Raw genomic sequence first — 23,921 nt, 5'->3', positions numbered from 1 at the left:
AATCATATTTTCATCATCTCGAGACTTTCTTAAACTAGTCTCGCATCTCGGAAATTATATAATTTATCAGACTTTCCATATTTGTAATTTTCTTGGAATAATCACGATGATTCCAGATATCGCGCAAAAGAATTATAAAAAAAAATGTTGTTTACTATAAAGAAAATTATTTGATTTGATTTTATGTAAAACTAAAAGCTAAAAAAACCTCTGAAAATTAAACAGCTTGTAACTGTATTATCTTTCTGCATACATCAATCGATTGAATGGGCTGGCGCTGGCCATTGATTTTACACACACGCAATGTATGTGTTCAAGTGGACAATTCAACACTGCTTGGAGAAACACCTTGACGCTAAATTGATGTTCAATGCGGTTTCCTAGATTAAATCACTACCAGACGTGTGAAGCTGTTCCGAGAAGAGTAATTTTGAGGAATTCATCGTTAATCAGGTAAATTATATGCGATATTTTGTGGGAAATCAGTATTACGTTTGTTGTTTTTTCTGACGGGTTTGGTACGGGTAGTGGGTGGGTCATCCGCGGGCTCACGCTGGGTGTGTGCGTTGTCAGTATCCCCTATCTCGCTAGATTCGTCTTTCCAACAATTCTTCATAATACTACATGGCATGGCCATGGCGAAAGCTCATTTCTTCATGATAATTTATGACCAGTTTCATGTTGGCCAGTTCTGTGCATGGTTAGGAGTGAGAGTGAGCCAAGTTTGGTTTAGAGTGGACAAGAGAGATGAATGGAATGTATTCATTCAACATGTTCATTGTAATTTTGTTATTTTGTTAAAGCCTTTAAAGGGATAATAATTAAGCATAGTCCCTCCCTAGTCCCTGCGACTGCAAAGTGTACTAAATCAATGCAATAAACACTCTCTTGAATGATAACGTTCTTGTTGGTCAACATCCCTTTTGAGTACGTCAGGACTAGGATCAGAACAGATTCAGATTCAGTTATCTTGCATTCATTGTTATTATTGTGATTTGCAGTCTTGTCATATTTTATACAATGTTACTCTTTCATATTCATTTGTATCACTATATGACTGTTTGAAAATATGACTTCTTCTTCTTCTTCAGTATATGACGAAGTTAATGTGTTGATTTCTGAAAAGATGATTGGTACTACAAAATCAGAGAATCCCGTTAAAAAGAGCCATAACTAAAGCTTTTCGACTAGCACTCATCAGAGTAAAACGCAAGAATGAAACAGAAAGCCGAAATGGATCAATATAAACAGAAACTAAAAGGAACAAGACGCGAATATACGAGCGCTGATTGGCTGTCTAAAGTAACAGTAAATTAGGCTTATGAATGCCAGTCGGTCATACCAGGATAATCGCTAGAATCGCTGTTGATTTCTTGTTAAATAGTGTCATCCGACTCAATATAAATCCCTTTTTGAAGGGTGAGGGGGTTCCAATCAACTTGATTTTATATTTATGAAATGAAAGGCTAAATTTTGAAATTTCAGGAAATTTAATTTAAAAAAGATAATAAGCATTATTAGTTTCTGACTCTGAGATTAAACAGCAGCTTTAACCATCTATCAAATCTCTTGTCAGAAACTATACATAAACATGTAGTATGAGCATACATGTAAGCCATCAATATCAATGTGTTGATTATGAATTACTTTGTAAAATTGTTTGCTAATAATGATACATTGGTCATTAGCATGAAATTTGGAAGTATGAATGATTATTCTTGCTACTTCCTTTTTCACAAGCTGTACATTAACGCTATCAAATTTACACAGTCATAATCATGCACATGTAATCAGGAACTTTTGAGATAAAAAAATTTGGACTTGGACATGAACACTGCAGGGACCTTTCAATAGTATTTATTTTCCCTTTAGTTAGAGGTCCATTGATTTTAATTACAAATGCGAATAATTAAAAAAATTGGTCAGGTAATGTGAGAATAACATTTGCAAATAGGATATGTTTGGAGCCAGAAGGATGTTAACTCATACACTGTTACACAGACTTAATGCCCCTCTTGTTCTGAATAGATGATATGCAGATATTGTTTCTCACAAGTATCAATAAAAGTTTATTTTCCTGCAAATCATTAAAGTTATAACAATTAGAAAGCCTCGCATTAAATGATAAACCAATTTTTCATAAAAGTAAAACCACCCCAGAATTCCATTATTAATAAACTATGGAAATAATGTTACCAATTAATCATAATAAACAGGACATGCACAGAAATTACCGGTAATCATTTTTTAGAATGAATTTTGCAATGTACAGATGATTTGCATGATTCTCAGATTTCAAAAGAATTATGGTACCGGTATCAACATGACAAGCAATACATCATTCTATTGTGACTCAAATAACCACATAATCAGGATATTGTCGGTTTTTGTGCATTTCCTCATTAATTTACCACATAATATCTAAAAATAAAGTCTACAATTATACCTGTCTACAGTGTGAGTCAAAAAAAAGTTTACTCCTAGAAAATTGCTAATTATTAAAAAAATCATGTACATGTATGAACAGTAAACTATTATACATCTTATCAAAGAGTTTTTTTTATCCCAAATCATTTAATATCATTTTGTGTGTTAAGTGTTCACGCTTGGATGAACAGGAGGCATTGTTTGCGAGAGTGTAAAAATCAACTTGCGCCAAAGCTGCTTACACCTGTATGTGATATTTGAATAAAACAATCAACACAACAATGATACCAATTGATTTGGGATAAAACACTCTTTCATAAGATGTATAATAATTTACTGTTCATAGATGATTTTTAAAATAATTAGCATTATTCTAGGTGTAAACTTTTTTTTGACTCACACAGTATTAAGGCCACCTAAGGAAAAACAGACAATTGGCACTGTAGGCAAGTGGTCTTTAAAAATAAATTTGCTCATCACTGCATTTAGATTTTAACACATGTCAAAAATTACATATCTGGAAATAAAATACACCTATTCTGGTATTCTGTACAGACATTAAACCTGTCTACTGAAGCCATAGGGGATAAGAAAAAGTGGCTGCTGTAGATAGGTGGTGGGCTTTCTAGACAGGTTCTACAACATATTTTTTTTCTTCTATTATATGCATTGACGTACATGTCTACATGTAGGTGACCACTGCATGAATTTCTTCTTTGTGTGATACCAGATATGCAACTACCTGTCCTCTATTCATTACAAAACACAAAACCGAGTATTTTAAAAGATCTTTCTGTTATCAAGGCTCCATTATATGGAATGCATTACCCCCTTCTTTACGTTTATTAAACTCACTCGATTCATTTAAAAAATACTGCAAACTCCTTTCTCTCACATAGTTTAAAATAGTACTTACATGAATATTTTACCCCCCCTCCTCCCCATTTATTTCAGTATTTTATCTTGTTTAATTTTTGTGTTCATTATAACTTATGTATGTTTATATGTTTTGTAAAAATGTTTTTGATTATGTTAATACAGGGCCCCTTGGTCGAGCAGTTTTTATAACTGAAAGGGCTACCCTGTCAAAATAAAACGACAAATAAAAATAAAATAATAAGATAGATAGCCAGTATAGACAGGTGGCCTGTATAGAAAGGTTGTCACTTGTAAAGTCTTGACTTAAAATGTACATGTATAGCCTACATGACTGAATATCATCAATCCATCATCTTCATAATGTCTGTGTATTATTTGACTTTATATGGATAATCAGATATCTGAATCTAAGCTTTTCTCTTCGTCTGTTGTAATTTTTCTTCTTTGTTTACTGAGTTAGTCATGTCATCATGTGCTTCAACGATCATACAGTTATGTAAACAAAACCTCTTTGCCAAGTAGAGGACTTTAGTCACTCTTGTACAAACACATCGTCTCATTATAACACCCCATGTATTGCAATGGGAATGGTCTGATGCTTTTCTTAGTAGCTTATCACTAAAAAGCATCATGAATGTTCAGTTATGAGACTGATCTGTGATCTCTGATATGATGATCGAAGGCAGTGAAAGAAATCCAGATGTTTGTTTTTGCGATATTTCCGCATGAATAATGCAAAGCTGTGTCTGGCGGCTCTGGCCCGAGGCTCATGCACATTGTGTGTATGCAACGGAGTGAATAGACATGCAATGTTATGTATATACAAATATTTAACATTTAATTCAATTTTGACTTGAGAATGCACTTAATAGTCACTTAGTTTGTGTACATGTACATGTATACCACTCTCAAGAAAGTGACAAATACATAGTATTCAAGAGAGTGGAGCAGTTACTCTGTGTAATACTGTGTATTATTTGCTATGTGTTTGAAAGATAAAGTTGAGCTCTTATCAAGAAAAACATTGAGACATTTGAGAGAGAACTTCATCTGTCCCGAAGCATTTGGGAAAGGTTGATTGTGTAATAAACCTGGTGTATACTGTATGTTCTTGGATTTGACAAATTGATTGGAAATACAGGTAGACTCAATCTTGCTAAAAGCCATGCACTCTTCACAGAAATGGATATAAGGAACAACACACTTGTGGCACGATTGTTTGGTCCAAACACTTCAGCAATTTCTTGCCATACCTCAAAATATGAGGCCACTTGTAGAGCAATCCTTCTCAGGGGACATTTTACCATGACGTTCCTCGAAGCTGTCATTACAGAATTAGAAAACTCGCAATAGACCATTTTCATAATTTAATAAAATGTAATGCTTAAATATTTGTTGTGTTAGAAATTATTTCATTCACCTGTTACGAATACTTGTATTTCAGTAGTCAGAATGCTATCGCTTACATTCTGTGTTGTTAGGCAGGACAAGCCATAGCGTTTGTCCTACCAGCAACAATTAGTTTATGCAATTCAACTATTGAAATACAATTATTTGTAACAGGTGAATCAAAATTTGTGACATGGCACTGAACAAAGATTTATGCATTTATTATCAGTCCTGTTGGCTGCCAAATGGCTGGCTATTTCACTTTACCAAGAAGATGCAGGATAATCCATTGAGCTAGTATTTCAACTGCAGCAATAACGCAGCCTGCTAATTGCGTCTTCAATTTTAGAGGACTTTTTGTTTGTTTTTTACCTGTGTCAGATAACACCATCTTCTCTTTAAAGATATAAGCAGGCACTTGATAGACATTGGTGTGTACTGTAAGGTTCTGGAATCATCAAAATGATAAAAAATTTGGCCCAGTCTCGGTAAAGTTACTGTACACAGAAAGATGTACATGTATATGGGACTACACGGACATATGGCATAAAAATCTGTCCCAATTTTTATAATGTTACATGCCATATTTAGAATATTAAGGCATTTGAAGAGCGGTGCTTTTCAGGGAACATTTTTTTCTCTGATGTTCTTCCAGACTTGCACAATAACAATGATAACGCTCACAAATTGTTTTCCACCTCTTCCCAGAACTCAACTTTCTCTTTAATTCTCTTTAATTCATAATGAAGTGGTCAGGGTTTGGTTTGCGCCTGGGTTTGGTTTAGGGTTAGGTAAAGTGCTAGGTCTACATGTAGGGTTGAAGTTAGTTCTTCACCGACTCCTTAACAATTGACCGCAGAGCATTCGTCGCTGGAGTACATGTAGAATCATATTGTAGGATTGGATTTTGAAGCGTACAACAAACGTTCTCCTCCTATGTTTTCGATCAATCGCAATTAAAGAAATCACATCATGGATAATTAAGTTCATGGTTCTGGTAATTGATTTATAACTTTTTACGACTGGGCTTGATTTTCCTACCCTACGTGTATACATACATGAACTTAATTTGATGTTGACTGCTGAGTATGAGAGTCAGAAAGACTTTAAAGAGAAGATTGAGTTCTGGGAAGAGGTGGAAATTAATTTGTGAGCATTATCATTGTTGTTATTTAAGTGTGGAAGAACATCAGATAACAAATGTTCCCTGAAAAGTATGGCTTTTAAAATGCCTTATTATTCTAAATATGGCATGTAATAGCATAAACATCGGGACAGATTTTTATGCCACATGTTCGTATAGTCCCATATACATCTTTATGTGTACAGTGCTTGTAACTTTACCAAGCCAAATTTCTTAAAAGTAAGTGAATAATCAATCATGTAGTGTACAGCATACAGCGTACACTGTTGCTCACACCATATTTCCCATTTTAAGGGACTGGAAGCAGTCATTTTTCTTATTCTTGCAGAAGGAATAAATACTCACAATTGGAATGAATTCAAAGATGTCTAAATTCAGATCACCAGAATACTGTACAACATACAAGTACATGTAGCTAAATGTCATAGGCTACACACCGGCAGGCTGCATTAAACTTGGCAGTGCCTTTTGCTCTTTATGAGTAAATCTTGTTCATTTGAAGTGCTCTGTAATAGGGTTAGGTTGCCATGGCAATTTGTTCAGCTGCCTCTCATTATTCTTTGCCATCCAGATTCTATGCAAGGAGTGCTTGCATAGAATGGTAATGGCCTTGTTTTTGTAAAATATATGGTACTTTACTATATCATTATCGTGGTGGTGTCGATTCACACACTGTGTGTACATATTGTCTTCCTGAAGCCAGAAGGGCATCACAGTTGTGGAACGCCTTAATTGACCAGGGGGGTGTTTCACAAAGATCCTAAGTTGAACTTATCTCTAAGTTGGACTTAAAAATTATGGAAAGCTGTTAGCATCCTTGAAAATATTTGGTAAAAGTTATTTTAAAAGACATAAAATGTTGATTCAAATCAGTCATATTTTCTATTATCAAGCAGATTTCATGTTTTTGATGTGGAATTTTTAAAAAGTCTAAAATACTTGAATTTTTGCTTTTGAACATATTTCAGTATAAGACTACAAATGGCTCTCCATGATATTTAAGTCCAACTTAGAGTTAAGTTTGACTTGGAATCTTTGTGAAACACCTCCCTCGAGTGTCAAGTCTGACAGACATCACATTCTTTCACACAAAGTTAACTCCCTTCTTGCTCCAACAGATGATATAATAGTTGGAAATTTGGCACAAAAACTGTGACCCCATCACCAACCTGATGCTTTTGGGGAAGCTTGCCTCCTCTCTCTATTTTTGAGATGTGACATAATCATAAGTGTATTGAATCTGCATCAAGGCCCCATTTCACAAAACTTGTCGTCAGTGACAAATGACAGTATTTGTTATAAGCTAGTGAAATTCTTGCTTCTGATTGGTTATCAGCAGATTTGTCACTGATTTTTGGCATTTGTCATTGAAAAAAGGCTTCGTGAAATAGGTTCCTGATCTCTCTCCTTGTTGAAGAGAAATGGGCTTTTTATCTGTGTTCATTTTATCCGTCAGAACATAAATGGTGAGAATTCAATGATGGCCTGATATTTGTTACGGCAACATGTCCTCTGGGGATCATTTCAAGGAAGACAATCATGTAGGCTTTTCCTTAGGATGCAAAAAGGTTTATAGGAATGAGGATTAAGGTTCTAGGCTTATATGTCAGGATTGGAAAACTTTAGGAATTCATTTAGTGTAGGCAGTTTAACTGTGGAGAAATTGTCGCCAAATCATGGTATGTAGAACTATTTCTATTGGCTATCCCATTGTTGTTACTTTCATGATTACCAGCAATTAATTCCTGCAGTTCTTGAGTGGAATTATATCAACAGAGATGAGAAGAATGTTATTTACTGCCGATTCCTTGGCTGGGCTTAGAGTTGACTGGTGACCATTGTTCGCCAATAGAAATGCACCCGATTCTTATGTCGGGAATGTGAAGCCGGGATGGCAGTCTCTCAAATTGTTTACATCATCTCGTCGTCGCGCACATCACAGAGCTGATCAAAAAGAAGCGCAGGGATCGCGTGATGGTAAGACAACGCTCTGCCGAAAGCCGATCCTCTCCCACCCCGGGCGTGTTGATCTGCGTGACGTGTATCCGGCCAAGAACCCATCTTCTCTGGCCAGCCTGTCTCCCTCGATGCACCCTCGCTCGCTCCACGCATTCAATAATTGATCGCACGTGCTGAGTTCGAAGGGCAGTTTGCACGGTAACTTCCTGATTATCTGTTGAGGGGTTATTTGGGGGGTAAAAGTGTTCACTGCCCTCGTCTCCCCCCCTCGAAATGAGACAGATTCACCCCTCCTTAGAAAGGGTTTCATTATTTAAATCCCCACTGTACTATTTGTAGCTACTTGCTCCCTCTATATAGAACCAATTGGTCCCCCATGATCCTCTTGTTCTTATGTTAATTGAGAGCTGACTTGATTAGATAGCCACATGTCAGTGACCACCCTGGGTGGTCTAATTCCTCCTAGCCAAACTAGTACAGATGGCCTTTAAAGAGAGAATGAAGTAGGCCTCCATGCCAGCTGTTGAAAGTGAGAGCCAAAAAGGACATTAATGTCTCTATTAAATTCAGAATTAAAGCCCTTATTGCTCTCATCAGATGATGTAAGAGTGATAATGTGATCCAGAGAAAACCTTTGAGGGCATGCCTACATGTATGTAGGGGAAACAGAAATGTTCAGAATGTCATGTTTATTTAAAAATGGTTGTAGCATCAATGTACATGCATTAGCCCCTGGCATGTACATGTAGATCTCTTTTCTGCTCTGTCATGGTTTGAAATAAATGTTCACCTATTTGCTAACAGAAAACTGAATAAAAACATACCGGTACTTAGAAGAAATAGTTTTTTCAGAGGGTTGTGGGAAGTGACAGTTAAGAGAGGACAGTTAAGAAAGGAAAATGTGAGGGTTGAAAAAATAAAGTGGCAATCAGGTAGAGGGAACGAGTGAGCAAGTAAGACAGAAATAGAGAGAGAAAGAGAGAGAGAGAGAGAGAGAGAGAGGAAGAGAGAGAGACAGGAAAAGAGAGAGAGAGAGGGAGAGAGAAAGTCCGTATAGTGATGCTTTTGAAACAGACAAAACTCTGTAATTTGGTGCTAAAAGCAACAGACAATGTTTGGAAAACTCTTTCATGTGTGGAACGATAGCCAAGTGAGTGTTTACATTGCTTGCAATAATACGAGAAGCTTGTTGTCTGTCTAAACATACCTCTTTTCACATCTGTCTTCTATAGTCCCATTAACACATCCCAAACACTATTCTGAAAAATTGACTGCCATTTACACAACTAAAAAAACAAATTTAAAAACGTTGTTTCCTAATTCCAATTTTTTGTTGAGTAGTGTGCATGCACGACTTGTAACTGCTCTGCATGTGATCAGAGTCACGTGACCAAAAAACAGAATCTTTTACGAGAGCGAGGCTTTTACACTGAAAATATTGGTGGAATATCTGCCAGCGTTTTCCAAAAACCACACTACAGAGGTGGATTTTTCGATTTAGTTTTTTTGCCGTGTTTGCCAGTGGTTGCCTTGTTGCTAAGCAACTAGCGACGACTTTTGCTTGCAGCTTATTTGGTACCGTAGTTTACATGGCATTATACATCCAATGGTGCCCAAGGTGAAATTCACTGCATATTTTAAATCGAAGGAATTGTTAATAGAGATTGAAGATATGAAATGTAGTAGCAACCCCTCAAGAAACATTTTTCTTCAGGTGTACTTTTCATCTTTTTGAAATTTGGCCATTAGTAGGAGAACATTATTCACCCACATGCCCTGAAAGAGCAAAATATACGGCTACTTTGAGGCAAAATGGGAGGCTCTTCGGAGCTATATATATTACCATACCTCTAGTAGCAAAACCACCCATAGCACTGTGTATCTTGAATGTTAAAATATTATGCTCGAATCGAAGGGAATAGGAGTTCAATTGCCTCCACACGGTCTGCTGAAATTCAGGATTTTGAGGAAAAATGGGGACATTTTCTGTTGCAAGTTTGACAATGTACTGAACAGTATTTTTTAATGAGCAAATTGGCGTAAAATATAGGAAATTCACCTTCGTCTTATTTTTACACAGACAAAGAAGTATTTATCATCTGACATTTGTGAAAAGATAGTGAAAAAAAACATATAAACTGTAAAGCCTGAAACTGCTTTGTTATAGCTTGTATTGAAATGTTCCGAAATGAACAGTGTATCTTAATTAAGAAACACATTTTATTTTGCATTTTTTGTTATTTAAAAAAAAATCTTCAAGAAAGGCAGTAATCATTTTTTTTTTCATTTAAAAATATTTATACAGCATGTCAATATGAGCCAAAGCTGTTTTTCACATTGGTCTGTCTATAAAGGTCCTGTAAAGATTTCAGTAATAAAATATTTTTTTTGGTGATTATTTGATTGATATAGTACATGTATATAGTTATACATGTGTGCGTACACAAATGTTCCCCAGGGAGTGGAAAATGTGCAAACAATTGTGTGCGGGTAAGCCTGAATCCGATAACCGGGGTGATAATATATCTGTAAACGCTTAGGCACATCATTGTATGGATGTATTGGGCACAATATAAAAGCAGAATATTAGTAGTATTAATAATAATAATAATAATAATAATAATAATAATAATAATAATAATAATAATAATAATAATAATAATAATAATAATTAATAATAATAATTAATAATAATAATAATAATAATAATAATAATAATAATAATAATAATAATAATAATAATAATAATAATAATAATAATAATAATAATTAATAATAATAATAATAATAATAATAATAATAATAATAATAATAATAATAATAATAATAATAATAATAATAATAATAATAATAATAATAATAATAATAATAATAATAATAATAATAATAATAATAATAATAATAATAATAATAATAATAATAATAATAATAATAATAATAATAATAATAATAATAATAATAATAATAATAATAATAATAATAATAATAATAATAATAATAATAATAATAATAATAATAATAATAATAATAATAATAATAATAATAATAATAATAATAATAATAATAATAATAATAATAATAATAATAATAATAATAATAATAATAATAATAATAATAATAATAATAATAATAATAATAATAATAATAATAATAATAATAATAATAATAATAATAATAATAATAATAATAATAATAATAATAATAATAATAATAATAATAATAATAATAATAATAATAATAATAATAATAATAATAATAATAATAATAATAATAATAATAATAATAATAATAATAATAATAATAATAATAATAATAATAATAATAATAATAATAATAGCCTAATAGTAAACTCCAAATTTTATTAAACCGAAACGGAAATTCTTTTTGCCCAATTGATCGTGAGCCCGGCAGCCACTGAGCAGCGCCAGATCGACGTTGCTCTATCCCTTATTGTTGAACGCCAAACAAGGTAGCAACAACTCCCATCTTTTAACGCATTAAATCTAGATTTTATTAGTTGACTGTACTCTTTAAAAATCTTATCCTGCATGATTTGGCTTTTTAAAATTTCTCATTCATAGTCCTACTTTTCCTGCTACAGTAAAAAGTAAACTCATATTTTACTCTTGTTTTATTGGGATCAATGCAGGTGGATGGAAACGATATTTGTTTAATATTTGATATCAAACAAAGTCCACCATGAAGTATACATACTAAGGGGAGTTTCTGACCTCTGTACTGTGCATTGATCGCTGTAGCAACTGCATGTTTGTAGTCTACCCTGGGCTAGAGACTTACATTTAAAGCCCCTATCCACTACTTATAGCTACTTGCGCCCTCTATATAGCAAACAATGCTTAATCGGTGACCATTGGTCCCCCATGATCCCCTTTTTCTTATGTTAATTGAGAGCTGATTTGATGAGATAACCACCTGTCAGTGACCATGCAGGGAGGTCTAATCCCTCTTGGCCAAACTAGTGCAGAGGGGCTTTAAATAATGTCATTTTCATGGCAAGAATTTTTTTTAATCGCAAAAACCTAGTGACTTGTGAAAGTTTTACTATTTTTAAAGGATATTGTTTTGTGAACCCTTCATAGGGGGAATAAATTAAGGGGGAGGAGAGCGATTAGCCGCGCAAAGATTCAGGAGAAGGATGGAAATCTCAAAATAATTTAAAAAAAAAGGTTGACATGTATTGAATTTCTATGGAAATCTCAATTATTTATTGAAAATAATAAATACTGAAAGAGCTCCAATGAGTGGCAACAACTGATGAAAATAAAACTTGACAAATCGAAATTGAAAGTGTCATGTGACTGAACAATTGAAACCTTCCAAGATAGCCCTTTAACTTCATCAAAGATATAGTTTGAGGATTATAGTTGATTTGGGTCTTAAGTATTAAAGATGTAGGGGTAGTGTTAAGAACAGGTGTTTTTCACAGGGTTGAAGTTGGAAGCTTTGTTGGTGTTAGAAATTAATCTCAGAGCAATTGTTGCTGGAGGATGTGCTGGAGGATGTGTCGGAGAATGACAACAACAGTAGACGTTTGTTTCATTCAAAGTTGCATTAGTGTGTAAGATATACATACCTGTATATATGAAGCACACGTACACTGCGACTGCATTGCCTTCAAAAGGATCCAATTCATAGGATCCAATGCACAATCCAAGTTATGTACCTAATAATTATTATAACCATGTTGTAGACATTACCTTCACATAATTCCAATGCACAATGCACAATCCAAGTTATGTAACTAATGATGGTTATAAATAGCCATGTGGTAGACTCAAGATTGTTTGGTTTGGACATTTTTTGTCAGAACTTCCATGGCCAGAATCATTCAAACAACTATCTTTTTCATTATACGTTTGATTCCTATTGTAAAACGTCAAGCAAATAGAGATTATTCTATTGGATTGCTGCAGACTTTCATCAATTGAGTAATCTCCTTTGTTATTATGTGATCTTTTCTAAATTTTTCAGATTTGCACTATGTGTACAGTGTAAGTGGATGTGACAAGTGATATTGAAATACATTAAGAAAAAAAAAAGTTATATAAATTCCTTAGAACTTTGCGCAAACTCGATAGAAACAACTTGTTATTAAATTACATGAGGTAGTATGATGTTCAATGACATTTTAGGCTTACTGTAGGAAAGGGTTAGCTAATAACTTTTAATCCCTGCCCTTCACAACCCAAGTTCAAGATGCCCCCTGAAGCCTCGAGACCAGCTCCAGATATTGCGCTTAATTTGGAGGCCTGTGAAACGTTGGCATGTTTTTAATGAAGCAAGAACCCAATTCATGACAGGCCATGCTATTGATTACCAATCTACCCCTGAGATAGAATCAGGATAATCTGTTTAGAATGTCCTTGATAATGAGTATCTGCATGTAAAGGATGTCTCCCTTCGTCATACCCCAAGGAGGTGTACTTGGACCTAGTTTGTTTTCTTGGAATGAAGCCATTTTCATTAGGGTGGCTTTTTCTTCCCTATACCTGTAGTTGTCTAAAGTTAAGGGTATTATAATCACTTTTTAAAGTTTTCATGGAAGTCATGATGCAGATCAAATACGATTGCATAAAGATTTGTTGTTATCTTGATTGTCTTGACTACATGCGTATATCTCTCCATCTTTTTCTCATCAATGTCTTCAAATAATGGCCAGTGTTATACATCAGTTAGAGTGAGTTTAGAGTTGGTTTGGTGATGTGACTGGCCATTTATAAGCACCATGATCAGTATTTAAATCAGCATTTGATCTCAGTCATCATTGAGATTTCCTTGTTTAATTACAAGTTCATGGGCTATCATATTCATTGACTTTGATTGCGATAATGATGATTATGATTATGATTACATGCAGTCAATTTTCACAAAATGCAACTTCATTCATCCCTGTTACAGTTACCAATGCCATGATCATTAATACCATCTGTAATATTTTTCATCAGCATTTGATCTCATTCCTCAGCGAGAACTTTGTCGTTTAATCACAAGTTCATGAGAGGCCATGGTATTGATTTACAATCATTCATGATGGATCAGGGTAGCTTGATTAGAGTGTCATTGATACCCATGTTCCTGCAGGATACATTTATGTGTACTTGGTCTTGATGGTTATTTATCGTCTTGAGATATAATGTTTAAAGCCCCACTGCACTACTTATAGCTACTTGCGCCCTCTATATATATATATAGCAAACGATGCCTAATCGGTGCCTGTTGGTCCCCCATGATCCTCTTTTTTAATGTTAATTGAGAGCTGATTTGATGAGATAACCACCTGTCAGTGACCTTGCAGGGAGGTCTAATCCCCCTGGCCAAACTAGTACAGATGAGCTTTAAAGAGAAAGCTCAGTTCGGGTAAATGTGAAAAACTATACGTTAACTTATTCTTTCTACTCTCATGTGGAAAAATATAGTACCGGTAGCCATATCACATGAAATGAAACACTCTCACATTACAAATATGACAAGAAATTTCTATAGTTTGTAACTTTGGTTGATTGGCCATCGATGATTGATTGGATGATTATCATCGGGCAATGTGAAGGGGCGTTGTGTTCCTTTTCTTTTTCTGTGTTAATTTGCAGAGGTTACAGACTTCCGCTGTGGAGGATTCAATATTTTGGTACTTACCTGATTATCTGTTTAAAGTTTGAATATAAACGGATAACACACAATTTAAAATCATGAAAAATAAAGCAGTCCATATGTTTGGGGTTAATAATTCTTCTGGGAAGGTTGAATCGAGATATTTAGAAAATTGCATCCTTTTGTAGTCTTCATCTGTACAAGAGCATCGATAAAAAGCCAACTTTCACCATATACTATGAGATAAAATCATATGTCATCTGCTTTTTAGAAAATTGCATCCTTCTGGCTTTCAACAGATTAAATATTTATTGAATGTTGTTGTTGTTATTGCTGGTACATGTATACGCCATATCTTCAGTAATATAAGAAAATTCAGTTACCAATAAAGACAGCTGAACAAAATTTGTAATAATATGATTAATTCACCAGTATCATAATTCATTAGCAGTCTCTTAAGTGTTTACATTTACAACCTCTTAGTTCTGTTTTATCACTTTGAATCTGGTCAGCCCGGTTGCAATTGCATTGAAAGGGTTGCATTGAATAGATTTACAGAATTTGGAGATGGGATACAAAACCTTGGAAACCCAGAAAATATTGTAAAAAAATTGTAATAATATAAGTAATCCACCATGCATTTTATTAGGAGTCTGTTGATGGTGTACAACTTCGTAGTTCTGTTTTATCACGTTGAATCTGGTCAGCCCAGTTTCGAATGCATTGAATAGATTTACAGAGAACCAGCAGACAGGATACAAAACCTTGGAAACCTAGAAAATATGCAAAAAGCCCTCTCAGGGTCTTCGGTGTCCTTGGACAAGCCAAAGACCTGTCATGACCCCTGGAGCTTTATCTAATCTAAAGATATCGTGTTTAATTTGAAGCGCTGAAAATGGAGAGGAAAGAGGCGAGTACATCCATCGTGGCCGGCGTGGAAAGAGGCAAAGTTCGTTAAAACGTCGTCGTTGATGTGTCCAGATAACGAAGCTCCCTTGGTGTGGATGCGCTCTGAGGTAGTGAGACGGGTTATTAATTTGAGGCACCGGGATGTGGAAGAGGTTTCTTGATGGTTAGCTGAGTGATGCAGAACTGTTCCGTAAAAGCATCTCGTTGTTTATTAGTCAAGTGCCCATCAGGGGATCTTTGATAAAAAGATCCCTGGTTTGTCCATCCATAACTCATCCACCTGATTCATCAGTAACTTAGACTCTGTCAAATGTCATATTAAAATGATTACTACATTCAGACAGCTTTCAAGAATGCATTATTAACAATTAGGTTTAGGTCAGATAAATAAGAGAAATTATAAAACATTGTCATAACAGCCTCTTAATTTTGTTTGAGTTATGTGCTGCATTCAATTATTGTTGATCAAAACTTAATTCATAAAATTATTTCAAGATAATATAGTAATAAACAGCATACATGTCAGATACAATCTGCTGAGATCCATTCTCTATTATAAAAATGAATAATTTATTTCATAATGACATGATTTCTAGTTTGTTCATTGATATGTGTGTGCAACATTATGGTAATTTGTACAAAATGACTAGGTTGGCATACGGTAAGCCATAAATCAATGTCCCGAGTCTGCTCACTTGAAACCTGTATGTCAAGTTAGTAGGCTTTTACAAATTTTTACATACAGGACAATAAGAAGACAAACCTAATGAGGACATGGCTGTGTATCTCAGGAGCAAATTTAATGATGATCACCAGTCATAGCTGAACAACAATATCATCTTGATGGACCGCTGTGAGATGGGCTTTCGGCCAACGACAAACTGGCGTCTTAATGACATCCAATGTCATTTTCTTGGCTATGTTTCCGGACAGCATCGTCTGGTAATGACCAGTAGGTTCTAATCAGTGCTGGGTTCTAGGTCGATTTGATCATCAAAATGGCAATCGAAAATGACGTCATCAGGATAATGATATGTAGTTCAAACAACTATACATATGGTACATGTATTTATCTGTTCATTTGAATTTGAACATAAGATTCATGCATTCATTTATTTATTTATTTAGTTATTAAAACATCTTTTAACAGGATAACATTGATCAGCTAGTTTTACATAATGGTCCTGCATAAGGATGGAAAATACAATGCATAAAAGTATCAAATAGGCCAATACCAGGGATTTACAATAAATGCTTCAGTGACTATTGCACCTGAGGTAGTATCCTACACTACATGACTTCTGAACTTTAACCAGGACATTTTTTACAAGAATAATTTTGTTGGGGTGGGGGTCTTGGGAGGGGGTTTGTAAGTTCTTGCATTCATTTTATCCATGTGTCTCACAGAAATTGGAGGGTGGCTTGAGCCCCTAAGGCAGCCCCCTCTAGAGCCACTACTGACTTCAATCCTGACAGGGAAAAAAATACACGGGGCTCGGGCGGATTAGCCCTCGAAATGCCAAAAAAAGCCCCCGAAAGTCATAAAAAGGCCTCCCAAAATTTGCATAGAGTTCAATGCAAACAAATTAAAGGGTGTTATATTCATGCAAGCAAGCTTGAAAAGTAGCCCCCCCCCCCCAAATTTTAAAGTATTTTTTTCCTGCCCTTGAACAAACACTATTCCTAACCTGAAGACTTACCCTTAGCCTAACTTAAAACCAAATTGCAACCTCACCCTAAATCTTTTGATGAAATTAACACCAGATAAAGTGTCACCATAGAATATATCGAGCATCAGCCAAAACATATTCTGCATTAGGGTTTGAAAGTTCTTATCTCACATCCAAAAGTAAAACTTACCTGTAACAGTTTCGCTGTCTACAGTTCAGACATCTTCCTCAAACCTTCCATAATATATTTTGCATAAATTATCCATACCCCAGCTTTCCTGCAGGTTAGAGCAAGGATTAAGCATGCATTCAGACTTCCTCATTTCATTGCATAGCTGTACGATAATCGTATAGTTACGACTTTCGTATAAATTTCCTATACCGGTAGTCTGAACGACCGTTAGAATTCTCTGGTACGAAGGGGGCTTTGGATTGTAATCAGTCAGCTGACATTTAGAGGGATTAATAATTGCACAACCAATGCAACTTCCTTCGATCTCATGCCATCTGAAGGTAATGCCATGGCATTCTCAATACTTAATTATTAACCTGCAAATGCACATTGCTCGCGTTTTCCCCCAGTTAGGTGCATTCATTTGTTTTCTGTATTCAGGTGTTTTTAGGTGGATTCCCACAGCCACTTGAGTACTGGTCTGTTCTTACAGTTTTGGGTCTTTACGTTTTCAAATCGTCCTAAATGAGCTTCACGAGTCAAATTTGGGGTTTTTCAACCTTTGATGGATTATTGAAGCTCCATCCACATATGTTATATAGGAACAACCCTCACAACGACTGTTAATGTTTCTACCTTGGGATAATTTATAGCTATATTTAATTACAGTTACATTTATATTCTCTGGCAGGTTTTAAATTTTGAATGCTTTTTAAAAAAAACATGTGTTATTATGTATTCAATTATTTATCTATTTATTTATTTATTAATCCATGCATTTTGCTTAGAGGAAAGTTTTTCAGCTCCTTTTCATTAGAAAATTTGGTCTGACACTGACAGTGATGAACCAAGTATTGTCAATTTGCCATTGCCAATCTGAAATGTGCGATTACAGAGATCTATGCTCTTCTCGGTTTTAAGATAAATGGTAATGATTTAGGTCAGTGTATATATCCATTTCATTTGAATAGTCCCCAAAGCCAGGGATGTACTGCCACCGTCCACTCATTAAGTGAACTAACAAAGAAATTATGGAGAAGAGAGTGAGGGAGAGAGAGGGGGGGGGGGGGAGAGAGAGAGAGAGAGAGAGAGAGAGAGAGAGAGAGAGAGAGAGAGAGAGAGTAAAGGAATGAGAGAGATAGAGGCAGATTGATAGATAGATATTGATGTGTTTATATTACTCATTTCTTTCGTGCTCTCACCAAGACCTCTCTCCTCTATAAACAAAAATATCTATTTATCTCTATCTCGATCTAAGTTATAGTTCATAAGGCAAGGTCTATTTGACATTTTTCTCACTATCTTTCTCTCATATCTTTCTTCCTCTGTCCTGTAGCTTCCCTTTTCTGCCCGTTTTGTATATTTCTCTTTCCTTCTTTCTTTCGCATATCTCTATCTCTCATCTTCTTTCTCTCTCCACTCCCCCTCTCTCTCTCTCCCCTCTCTCTTACCCCCCCCCTCTCTCTCTCCCCTTCCCTCTCTCCCCCTCCCCTCTCTCCCCCTCTCCCTCTCCCTCTCTCTCTCTCTCTCCCCCTCCCCCCCCCCCTCCCCCTTCCGTCTCTCCCCTCCCCTCTCTCTCTCTCTCTCTCTCTATCTCTCATCTTCTCTCTCTCTCTCCTTCCCCCTTTCTCTCTCCCTCTCTCCCTCCCCCTCTCTCATTCATTCCTTCGTCTTCATCACCATCATTCCCCAACTACTCAACAATTCACCCATGTCCATCCTCCAAACAGCCAGCCTTCGCAAACCTTCCATCACCAGACAGTCAACAATTTACTTTTAACATGCTCTACTTCATCCCCAAGAACCATTTGTTGATGCTTGTGATATTGGAGGCATCCTTTTGGCGCCTGATTGCGTCTCGAATTCTGGATGCACCCCGTCCCCTCCCTCGTTAGCCATCGAGGCCTGACCGCAATTAATTAGGTCGTGACACACATCTGAAATATGAATTAGCCGTCATTAGAGATTAACTTGCGCCAAATCCTTGTAGCTATGCCCATTAGGCCTGGCTTCATCAGCTTGAGTTTGCCAAATAACCCGCTATTTCAGACTCCGGATATTATCCTGAAGCTCGAAATTGCATCATCACCAGACCGATACGTTCATCACAAACTAGCTCGGATGGGCGCAATTAGCCTGCTATTCCCTAAATAGCGGGATATTTTGGAAACAAGACCAAGATTTCTTGAGATATTTTCTCTACCAAATATCCCGCTAATTGTGACTGAGGGCTGAAGAAGACGCAAATTAACTGGTTAATTTGCGATCGGGATAATAAAATAGCGGGTTATTTGGCAAACTCGAGCTGATGAAGACAGGCCTCTAGATAGGAATTATCCTGATATTGCTTCGCTAAAAGGTCATCAACAATATTGTAAATTATTAGACTATAATTAGCTTTTATTCATACTTATCTCTTGTAAAGTTTTTTTTATTCATATTAACCTGTATCTTCAGGCATGTTTTAGATAGCAAAGGTACCGGTAGTCCGTCCCTTTTGCAGGCTGAATATATAAAATTATGTAAATCCAATGGTAAACAAGAGATAATACCAACTAAAAACTCCTCTCAAAAGATTAGAACTGGTAATTGGCTCTATGTGGAATTATATCGGCCGTTAGGAATTTTCAAAACGTGTTGCAAAAAATACTCGTAGAAGGTAGTCTAATTTTCAGACCCTTGTACCGCATAGTCGTACATGTATGTTTTGTGCCGAGTAAAGACTCGATAAGTTGAATTTCGATCATTATAAGATGCGGGTCGTTGATGTGTACAAATGATAATGTACTCTTTACAGCTAATTTTATCTATGTTATTAACAAATTTTAAAAAGTCATTCAGTCACTCAACAGTGTCTGACATTGAAGTCTGAGTGAGACGGTTTTCCTTGCATAACTAGGTCATTGCAAACCGTTAAACATTTAAATTTCACAGACAGGCATACGTGACATCATTTCTCCTGCAAAGTTCTATAGCATTTGATGTTGGCTTCAAAACGAATACACTAACTTTAACACAAAGTTGACACCAAAATTTGTGCGCACATACAATACACAAATACATGTACTGTATGTCGTAGTCTTTAGATCTTTATCAATTTATCTTGACATTTTATCTTGATACCATCCATAATAATCTGTTTGGAGACAAAAGGGCATTAACTCATGAATTTTAACACCAGTTAATTCTCCTCCGGCTCTCTACAGATGAATTAATTCTTTTGGTAATGACATTTATCTTGAGACTTACCTAGATACCACAATGTTTTGCATGTATGTACAAATCATTATGTCCAGGTATGGTGCATTCTTTAGATCTTTATCTATTATGTTCTTGCCTGATCCATAGTTATCAAGTAGATCATCTTAAATTTCTGCAGTGAGTGTTGTTTTTTTTACATTCTCCTGACCAAGAAGTACTGTTCATAACGTCTTTGTTTTTTAGTTAAGATCAAGAGGTTTTGAAATATACTTGTGATAATTATCTTACCGGGCACATTCACACTGAGTGACGGGGACTCATCTCATCCGTTCTTTGGCGTGGAAAATATGCCGAGTCACGAGGCCTTGTCAAAAGGCTAGGATTACATATAAATGATGATATTTGTAGTAGTTCAAATATGTTCATGAATTATTGTAACGTTTTTGTTTCAACCTGGGGAGGGAATAAGGGTGAGTTTAAGCGACACTTTTTTACCCTAGAAACACGGTTGTCAAAGACGTTTAGTTTAAAAATAAATTGGTCGGTCGTAAAAATAAACGTGTTTCAAAATGCAAACATGAAACGCTGAAAAAGATGCGTTTCGTATCATGATTCTGCAGAATCTAAAATCGCTTGAAAGAACAGAGATCTCAAATATAATTCTATAACGTCATTATCATGGCTTGCTTCTGGTTTGGCCGACATAAAGCACGCGGCGAAGTTGACTTTTACTTCCTGGGTCAAACCGCCCAATGTGATGAGCAGTGGCTGAACTTGAAATGAGCTAGAATCAGCATCGATGAAAAATCGCTTGAACGCTCTCCCGCAGTAACCATGTTTATTAACAGCGTTTTGATTTGTGATTCATGTTTGTGATTCTAGCTTGCCAAAAATCGCTTGAACGCACCCTAAAAGCAACCATAAGGCTGGTGTCTGGATGGAGCCAGGGTCGATGCTAATGGAAGCATAACAGATCAGGGCCGTAGGAATATCTTCTTTACCCCAAGGATATTATCTCGTTGTACTCAGAGCATGAATTTTGTATGTATGTGTAATACATGAATTGAAATGAACTGTGCCTTTGAGCATGCATTTTGCATGTTCTAGGCATCGACCATTGTGGCGAAGATCTCCTTAAAGAGAAAGTTCAGTTTTGGTTATGGTGAAAAGTTATGAGCTGTCTTATTCTTTTTATTCCTTTGTGGAAAGATATTGTAGTATGACTCTTGCAATTAGCATGCTTCCAGAAATGTAGAAAGTGTTTTAAAAGCTTTGAATAATGATCATGAGGTCAGGGCATGCGATGGCTCAGTAGTAGATGCACTAGTGCCCTTTGGTATGGCATTAATCTTCATTACCAATTCCCTCGGAGAGGACTTAAAAGCGGTCGGTCCCTTGGTTCCTTACTAGTACTTACAAGCATACACATAGATTCTTAGCAGTCAGGTAAAAATAAACAAACATATTCCTAAAGAACCAATGTGCATCCATAAATATATCTCTTATCCTATTTCAAAGCCTTGTCTTTCCTACTGCATGTACATGTAGCTTACATGTGGGATGATACCCTTTGACCTTTCAAGAGAGATCACATCACCCAACTAGTACATTACATGTCGATGTAGATGTCCGCTGACGTTGACACACATCTTAACTTGCCTGAGACATGCCTGTGTCATCCTATAGCATAAGATCTATGGAACCCAAGATCTATTCCAGAGTGTATAGTCTCTTTACCAGACACTTGTCCCTGACGTAGCAATCACTGAGTTATAGTTCTAGTAGTGGTAATATAAATTTGTTAACACACTGGTGAGTTAAAATGGAAATAGAAATAATCAGAGATATCCATTTTGATGGTTTTTCATGAAGGATTTGTTTTCTACTTAAAAAGGGGTGTAATAGATGAATGGATGTGGGGCCAACATATGAACATTTGTTAGAGGAAAACTATTTCAAAGTTTTGAACTTTAGTTTCTTTAGCCATATTTATATGAAATCTTTCAGCCTGTTGATCAACAAAACTACTTAAAGTGATATGTTTATTACTCTTATATATTATTTTTCTATCCTTACACTTAAAAACTGAAAGTTTGAAGAATAAAAGTTACCATAGACAAGAATCTAGACTCATGATTTTACTATGAGAAATAGAAATTAAATTGGATGTAATTATTCTTTCCAACATGTTGCAGTCCATCTTTTCTTTGCATCGCATATGTTTCACAATGTGTATTTCGTAATGGAGGCATGAAGAAATAAATTCATGAGATGTACTTGAACGAAGGAGATATCTTGGAGACCAAATGACACGTCTCTCCTCTCTTAGCCGGCCATCACGGATCATGTTATCAATTGCATCAGACAGGAATGGTCCTAAGATACCCCCAAGAACATCTCCGTCGTCAACCTAAAACAAATATCTCGCCAGTTTACGGCCTCCTGCGAGGTAATGGCGATGGGGATAAATTAGCGATATATTATATACGTGGGGCCTCTGCTCACGTTTGCGCTGGGGCTCGCACACAAATGGTCGTCGTCGTTCGAGGGCAGAGTTGTCAAGGTTGGGAACGAGAGTCGTGTTTGCGAATTATTTTACCTTTAGTGTGTGTTGTGGGGGTGTTTTGTTGGTAGGTGCGAGGTATTAATAGGTGTAATGGATACCGGGAAGCAAAGGTGTGCGAGGAGAAGTGGAAGAAGGTAGAGAGAAAGAGAGAGAAGGGGTGGAGGAGAGAGAGAGAGAGAGAGAGAGAGAACAAATGGAGTGGAGTAGGGTGGGAATGTAAATAGATATAATGGATAATTGGAAGTAAAGGTGTGTGGGAAAAAGGTTTTCAGAGAGAAGACGAGAAAGAAAGAGAGGTGAATAAAAAAAAGTAAGAGAGAAAGAGAGAAAGAGAAAGAGAAAGAAAAGTGTGTGAGAGACAGACACAGAGAATGAAAGAATGGAAGATGAAGAAAAAATGTAAGGGGGGGGGGGAGAATTAGAGATGAAGAGGAAAAAAGGGGGTGGGGGAGGGATAGAAGAAAATTACAATGATTTTTTGATACATGAGAAGTCGGATCCAGAATCTCGACAAAGAAAAATCCCAGTTTGAAAACCTATATCAGTTATGAAATCTCTCCTTTCTCATCTTGTTTATCCTAACATATACCCAACAGGATACCCCCTTCCCGGATAAATAGATGAAAAAAAAGGAAGATAGTATGTACACTTTAATTAACTCGACACACGCTAAGAATGTCCCCGGCAGTCACCGCCATGCAAAGTCTTGACATTTGTCGTGTAAACCTAGTCAAACCTTGGGCTGGCCGGCGCGCCTGCTCGTCTTTGCGTCCCCGAGATTTAAAAGAGAAAATGTTTCATAGCGCGGTCCCTCGACGACGGCACTTCTTTTCTCCCGTTCACGTTCCAAGCGGGCTACGCAAACATTCTGAAAATGTCAGATCTCCTCAGAGCCGGTTTTTAATGTTCCCAGACATGATTTTATTTTTGGTCATACCCCGAAGCATGCCGTCATGTAACCTTTTGTGTTTACATGTTCAAACTAGAGACGTACAA

The 23,921-nt window shown here is 36.0% G+C and overlaps 1 long non-coding RNA gene across 1 annotated transcript in view; it reads left to right on the top strand.

Moving 5' to 3' along the window:
* Nucleotides 1-313: 313 nt before the first annotated feature.
* Nucleotides 314-23,921, top strand: part of LOC105445874 — a 49,738-nt gene continuing 26,130 nt past the window's right edge. The window contains exon 1 of the long non-coding RNA XR_004064326.1: nt 314-453. This is a non-coding gene — a long non-coding RNA (uncharacterized LOC105445874). The remainder of the gene's footprint in view (nt 454-23,921) is intronic.

Source organism: Strongylocentrotus purpuratus, unplaced genomic scaffold (genome assembly GCF_000002235.5).
Source record: "Strongylocentrotus purpuratus isolate Spur 01 unplaced genomic scaffold, Spur_5.0 spur5_scaffold_16, whole genome shotgun sequence".
NCBI classification, from domain to species: domain Eukaryota; kingdom Metazoa; phylum Echinodermata; class Echinoidea; order Camarodonta; family Strongylocentrotidae; genus Strongylocentrotus; species Strongylocentrotus purpuratus.
The sequence above is the reverse complement of the archived record's forward strand: the minus strand, read 5'-3'. Positions and strand labels throughout refer to the sequence as shown.